This window comes from Brassica napus, chromosome C6 (assembly GCF_020379485.1).
Source record: "Brassica napus cultivar Da-Ae chromosome C6, Da-Ae, whole genome shotgun sequence".
Classification (NCBI taxonomy): Eukaryota; Viridiplantae; Streptophyta; class Magnoliopsida; order Brassicales; family Brassicaceae; genus Brassica; species Brassica napus.
Genome location: NC_063449.1, coordinates 3980864 through 3988326, shown reverse-complemented (window position 1 = coordinate 3988326; position 7463 = coordinate 3980864).

Here is a 7463-nt window from a genome sequence, read left to right as displayed (position 1 = left end):
ATTGGTCGGCCGAGCCGCCGTATAATTTATTTATTATTCTGCATTGACCGGCTGAGCCGTCGCATAATTTATTATCATAACAAAAAAATATTTATTCACCATAATTTTTATTTTTTTTATGAAATTTAATAGATTTTATTGATCGTTTAATACGATATTTTCAGACTGATTTTCGGTGCCCTCTATTTAACCCCAACGGTCACAAAGAAAATTTTTCAAAAATTTCCCCTTTCTCCAACGGTCATGAACAGTGATTTTCATCTATAAATACAACTCATTTTCACTCCATTTCATCATCCAAAACATTTCATCTTCTCTCAGAAAAAAAAAAAAAAAAAAATTTCAAATCACTCTCCTCCGATTTTTTCATTTCAAGAAAGATGATTCGCGCACTTTTGTTTTTATGTGCCATTTTTATTTGTGTTTCTATTTATGGTTTATTCGTTGGAGAATTTACTCCGAGTGAATTTAAGATGAATATCGGTTTAATTTTCTTTACATACCTTCTCCTTGTAATTGCTTGCATGATTAATGTAAACGGTTTTTAAATTATGAAGTTCATAATAAATGGTTCATTTTAAAATTGCGAAATTCTAAAAATATATATATATATATATATATATATATATATATATATATCAACGCTTGTCTATATGTAAGAATAATAGTTATTTGATGAATTAAATTTTGCTTATTATACTTTAATATGCTTCATGGTTTAATGGTATTAAGGAAACATACTTTATGATTCATGGTCTAACATCATAAAATAAATTATTTGTAATCGGTTAGTTTTGTAGTCGATTAGTCTTTGGTCTAATATCATAAAAGAATTTGGATTATATGTTGATATTTACTAATGTAATGGCCATGTTTATATGAGCAAAATTTAAAGTTTTCAGGATTGTGTATTCTCTCGGAAAGATATGTACAAGCTATCAGCCAATTCAGAAACGTGAACAGCTGAAACTTTCATCGCCGATATACTTCTGTTTATAAGATAAGTATTTTTATGCTTTATATACAAGTTTAACAAACTTGATTAGATAAATCAATTTGCATGAAGTTGGCAGTGATATAAATTTGTTCATTAAATTGATTGATAGGTTAAACTTTGTTAAAAAGCATGAGAGTAATAATATAGTCTATATATTAATTACTACGAAAGTTTTATTTATTTTCTGATATAATAAGACACCTTTGTTAATACATATTTATATATATTTGAAATATTTTGATTTTATTACCATTTATATTGAAGATTTTAAGTTTAAAGCTTGACTCTAAAAGATCCATAAGTTTTGGAGAATAATATATATAAAAAATGTATTATCACCTGAAGTGATTACCTAAAGCTCATTTTGTATTTTGCATTTAAAGATTACAAGACCTGAAGTCTGTAAATAAAGCCAACTATGTTGGATGTTAAGTTTAAAAGTAAAATTTCTTCAAGAAATTTTTTTATGATGCATATATATTGAAAAATATCTATTGATAAATCACGTCTAGTTGATTATGATTCATTCTCCTGAAGAGAATATGACATTTAAAAAAACTCATAAATAGTGGTTTTAGACGTGAGCATAAATGAGGTCAAGGTCCAAGAGTTTCTTTATAGAACTCATACTCTCACTTAAAGTTGAGAAAATAAACATGGTAATAAAGAAAAGAAATTATGAATTCATCTGAAGATGAAAGAAAATTTATTGTGTGTACAATACAAGGTAGTAAAAACTTATAGAATGCTTAAAAAGAGGATATATATGATGCTCCAGAAGTATACATAGTATTACTGCACATAAAAATTTAATTTAAAGTTCTTAAGAATGCAATTTAAAGTTCTTAAGGTATTGTATTTTTATAAGTATCAAAAGTTAAAAGGATCTACGAAAAATACATAACCCATGTAGGATATGTTGTTCATTAAGAAAATGAGATACATTCGAGATTGATAGACCTGTAGTTTTATAATCTCGAGAGGAAAAGTTAAAGAATCTCACTTTTTATGATAAGTCAAACATCCAGAAGATTATGTTTACACTAAAACTAAGATTGATCAATTTTTCTCAAAGTAAATCCGTAAGATTTTGAAACACTTATGTTGAGACAATAAGCAAACGAAATGATATATACATTTCAATCAGAAATAATTCTCAAAGCAGTATAAGTATTTTAGTGAAAATATCTACAGCCTCTTATATATTGTACTACACAAAGATTAGTATAATGAAGATAAATGTATAGTAAACTAGAAGTTTACATTTGGCATGAATCAGTTAGACCATTTTGGTTCATTAATAATGCGAATATATAGGTCATATGCATAGTCATATAAGAACCCAAAGATTCTTCCGAATGATTTGACATATGTTGCTTACCCATAAGATAAAAGGGTAATATGGTTTTCACCAGCCAAAATAAGATATTGGCATAAATAACAAAGATGTTAGTGGACTAATCACCCACTATGCATTTTTATAATATTGGTGAATTCGCTTCTTAAAGTCTTTAACGACTATAGCACATTCACTGAGATAAGTGCTAAACATTTTGAGCAACACTGGTTCGCATCAAGCCAATAAATACTCACTAGTTCTCCCTATCATTGGTATAGGATCAGAAACCAATCATTTTCATCTAAGAATGTTGGATGTTGCTCCGCCACAGAGCTTCAAATGAAGATGTGTTTTCAAATGAGGTTGGAAATATATGTTGGATATAAATCTCTATTGACACTTAAGAATCCAGAGCCATCCCCGAAAAATATAAGTAAGGCTATACATGAATTCTAAAAGTGAGTTAGTACTTCCAACATAAGGGGGAGAAAATAAACAGCTGGAAAAGAAAATAAATTGAAATGAATTATCATTGATCATCGGGCTAAACACAATGTGAAATAGAAGTCCAAAAGATAATTCATTTCAAAACTTACTAAAGCAGTTGCCAGACACGACCCATATAAATATAGTGATCAAGTCACATATACCAGCTATAAATGCTCCAATAAGAATAAATGTTCTACAAGAACAATATCAAATTGCTAGTCACGCCTGCAGCGTGGTAAACAGATTGGTTCCCAAGATAAATCCTCGTAAATGAAAAGGAGCATATATTGATAATGGTCAAAACGAGGCAATATAGTTTTGTATGATCTCCAGAAGAGAAATTAAACATGACTGATGAAGATTCAGGTACCTGAGACAAATGAAGAGATCTCAATAAGTTATGTCATGTATGAAACAAAATGGAACCGATAAGAAAATTGACGTCGATGATATTATACATGCAAAATAGCAGTTGATATAATAAATGAGAAAGAGGATCATGAAAGAAAGTCTATTGAAAAGTGTACACAAAGAAATGATTGGCCAAATCAGAAAGATGCAATAGACAAAGATATAAACTTCTTGTGAAATAGAGAAGTATTTGGACCAGTAGTCCATACACTAAAAGGTGTAAAACAAGTGAGATGTAAATGAACCGTTGCACACAAAGAATGATCAATATGAAATTAATTGTGAAGAGACATAATTTCATGTGGTAGATGCAACTAGTTTTCAAGTTCCTTATAGTCTGGTAATAAAGGAAGAACTTGAATAAAACAATCCACTTGAAAAATGTTAATCCCTGAAAGTATAATCCATGAAGGATTGATGATATCAAAATCATGTTCCCGGGAACTCTGTATATTCGATCGAATTGAAACAAACTATTTTATGGGATATATGAAATATTATAAGGTTAACAAATGTATCCATTTGTATTTATCAAGAGATTATAAATCAATAGAATCATGATTTGAATATAATCAAAACTCCTGAAGAGTTATAGAAAAAATTATGTTTTGGAAGAAAACTTTTGACAATACCATATTGTTTTTATGTATTCTAAACTGGAGATCTAAAACTGAGATGTTATCATAAAGATCCTTAAAGTATTTTATTTAAGACGCTCGTATATGTTTGGTCCTGAAATACCATACGTAAGAGTGTTATTTGAGAAAATTATTAATCTTTTTCATTACTGAAAGATGTAATTTCATATGAAAAGAAAGAAAATCATAATAGTAACTTCTATAGTTACAAATGAATAATTCGTATGTACGAGGCGAATCTCTAGACGATTGTATGTAAGAAATTTGGTTTGAAATCCAAATAGACCAATAAACTATTGTCTAAGTCAAGAGAGAATTATGGACAAGAAGTCTAAAGGCCCTAGATATCATAATAGAAATGAATAGAGTTTATTCTCTTAAGCGCAATTCTCTGAAGAGAGTTGATTGGAATGCATATCCTGAAGATATTGTTTCCAGGGAAAGAAATATGATAGTAAGTGTGGTTGTACTATTTTTCCTTATCATGTTTTTTTTTTTATCCCATTGGGTTTTTCCATGACAAGGTTTTAACGAGGCAACAAAGAACATACAAAGGATAGACACCCAAAGAGAATGTTACAATTTGAGAGATGAAAATCTATCATTGTTCTAAAGGTTCTATGACTACTCATTCGAGGGGGAGCTTACTTTTTACTTTTAATACGGTTTTTCCCATTGAGTTTTCTATGACTAGGTTTTTAACGAGGCACCACGTAATACAAGATGGATGATCAAGGGGGAGTGTTATAAGATAAGCATTGAAATGATCATCCACTTCTTTACCAAACTCAAGCACTATGATCATCCACTCCTTTACCAACTCAATCACTATGATCATCTACTCATCAAACACTATGATCACCCACTCATTTACCAAATTAAGCACCATCTTTGTTATTTTATGTATTGTTGTTCACTATAAATACCATCACTCATCTCACTCTTTTGTACACCAAAAACAAGAACAAGAGTTTATAATCAAAAAACCATTACATCTTCTTCTTCTTCCTTATAATAAACTTTCTCCCTTGTACTAGTGTTATTTGCTTCCTACGGGTATCAAATTCTACTCTTATTTAAATTTCTCGATACTATTAATTATAAGTTATTTCATAACAGTAGAAACCTTTTTTTGAACAATTTGTACGTATGTTATCTTTAAATCGAAAAAATCTTCTATTAGAATTTGATCTGCGTTTTGAAAGTATGGAATAACTTCTCGGTTAAAACATTAATTTAATTATATTCTACTTAAACTCAATATACGAGATAACATTTAAATTCCAATGTTTGATCTTTTATGTCTATAACTGAGAAATTAATATAATGATGTATGTTAGCCCAACTATACATGTATGAAAATTATGTTTTATATTTATAAAATCATTTATTTAAATATTTTAGTTAAAAATATTTCACTTTTAAGTTATTGTTATAATTTCACTATTTAGTATGTTATCATTTCTTAGACCTATTAAACCTATTTTCCGAAGCTTTGGGCCTCGTTTAATCCAACTTTTGTTTGGAAAACTGCCAAAAATACCATTTTCAAAATACCACTTTTCATGTTTATACTAATTACATTTACCCTCATCTTTAATGAAGGGTAAATGACATTTATAACCTTTTGATTAACTTTGACAAAAAAAAAATATAAGGTTAACTGATCTAAACTTAAAACATCAACTCTAAACCCTAAGTCATCAATTCTAAACCCTAAACCCCGAAACATCAACTCTAAACCCTAAACCTTCAATTCTAAACCCTAAAACATCAACTCTAAACCCTAAACCATGAAACATCAACTATAAACCTTAAACCCCGAAACATCAACTCTAAACCTTCAAATCTAAACTCTAAAACATCAACTCTAAACCCTAAACGTAAACCTTAAACCTTAAACCCTATTTTTCTGAAATTCGAACCCTAAACCTTCAAATCTAAACCCTAGAACATCAACTCTAAACCCTAAACATAAACCCTAAACCCTAAAAACCTAAACCTTCAAATCTAAACCATAAAACATCAACTCTAGGGTTTTAGGGTTTAAGGTTTAGGATTTAGGGTTTAGAGTTTAGGGTTTAGAGTTGAAGGTTTAGGGTTTAGGGTTTAGAGTTGATGTTTTAGGGTTTAGGGTTAATTTTTTAGGGTTTAGGGTTTAGAGTTTACTTTTTAGGGTTTAGGGTTTAGAGTTGAAGTTTAGGGTTAGGGTTTAGAGTTGAAGTTTAGGGTTAGGGTTTAGAATTGATATTTTAGGGTTTAGAGTTAGAAGGTTTAGGGTCTAGGGTTTAGAGTTGATGTTTCAGGGTTTAGGGTTCAGGGTTCGTATTTAAAAAAAATAGGGTTTAGGATTGATGGTTTAAGGTTTAGGGTTCGTATTTCAAAAAAAAATGATTTAGGATTGATGGTTTAGGGTTTAGAGTTGAGTTTTAGGGTTTATGGTTTGAATTTTGAATTAGTATAATTCGGAAAAAAAATGAAAAAAAATTATTTTTTATTTTTAAAAATTTTTATTTATTTAAATTTTTATTTATATATATTTTATTTATTATATATATATAAAGAAAACGGGCATAAAAGTCTTTTGCCACTTAATGAAGAAGATATTTTCTGAAAATGTCCCTTTAGTGGTGGTAAAAATGAAAAGTACTAGCATTAAAGTGGTAAACATGTAATTTTTCCCTTTTGTTTTCTATTTAATTTTGAGTGATTTAGCTTAATATTTTTGTAGAACATTGAATATGTCTCTATCTGCAGCTAAAAAGGAATTTTTGCAAAAAAATTTATAAAACAAACAATCAAACAATTACAAATCTAATTAAATACAAAATTTGTATACAGTAAAATCTAAATAAAAAGTCATTATTTAGCTACATTTATTTAGATGTTGGAAACAAAAATGTAATGCAGTTTTAGAGAATGCATTATAAATATGTACAAATTATCACTTTTAAAATTATAAGTTTTAACCAAACAATAAATATATTTATCCTAAAATAGCATTTTGCTTTTTAAAAAAATTATTCTTAAATAAAATTCGTGTAAGGGCAAGACTATTCTAAATACAACTATATAAATACAAAGACTATTCTAACATTAACCTTTCAAAATTGTTATAAAATTAACTTTACTAAATATAATTTTGTTAACCAAACAATGAATATATTTATTCTAAAATAATATTTCTTTTTTAACAAAATTATTTTTTAAATAAAATTAGTGTATGAGCAGGACCGTTCTAAATAGGGAAATTGCCACAAATACCACATTCGTAGTACCATTTTTCATGTTTACACTAATCACTTTTACCCTTATTTTTAATGAACGATAAAAAACACTTATACCCCTACGGTTAACTATTCTAGACTTAGGGTTTAGAGTTGAGGAATGGGGTGGGGTAGAGTTGAGGAATGTGAAATTTATTATTTTAATAAATATATAAATAAATACTTAAAAAATATTTAAAAAAAAAATAAAAATAGTTTCAAACATAATTTTTGATTTTCAAAAATAAATTTTGAAAAAAAAAATCAAAAAAAAAATTTATGAAAAAGTTCGAATTTGAAAAAGTATAATTCGAAAAAATAAA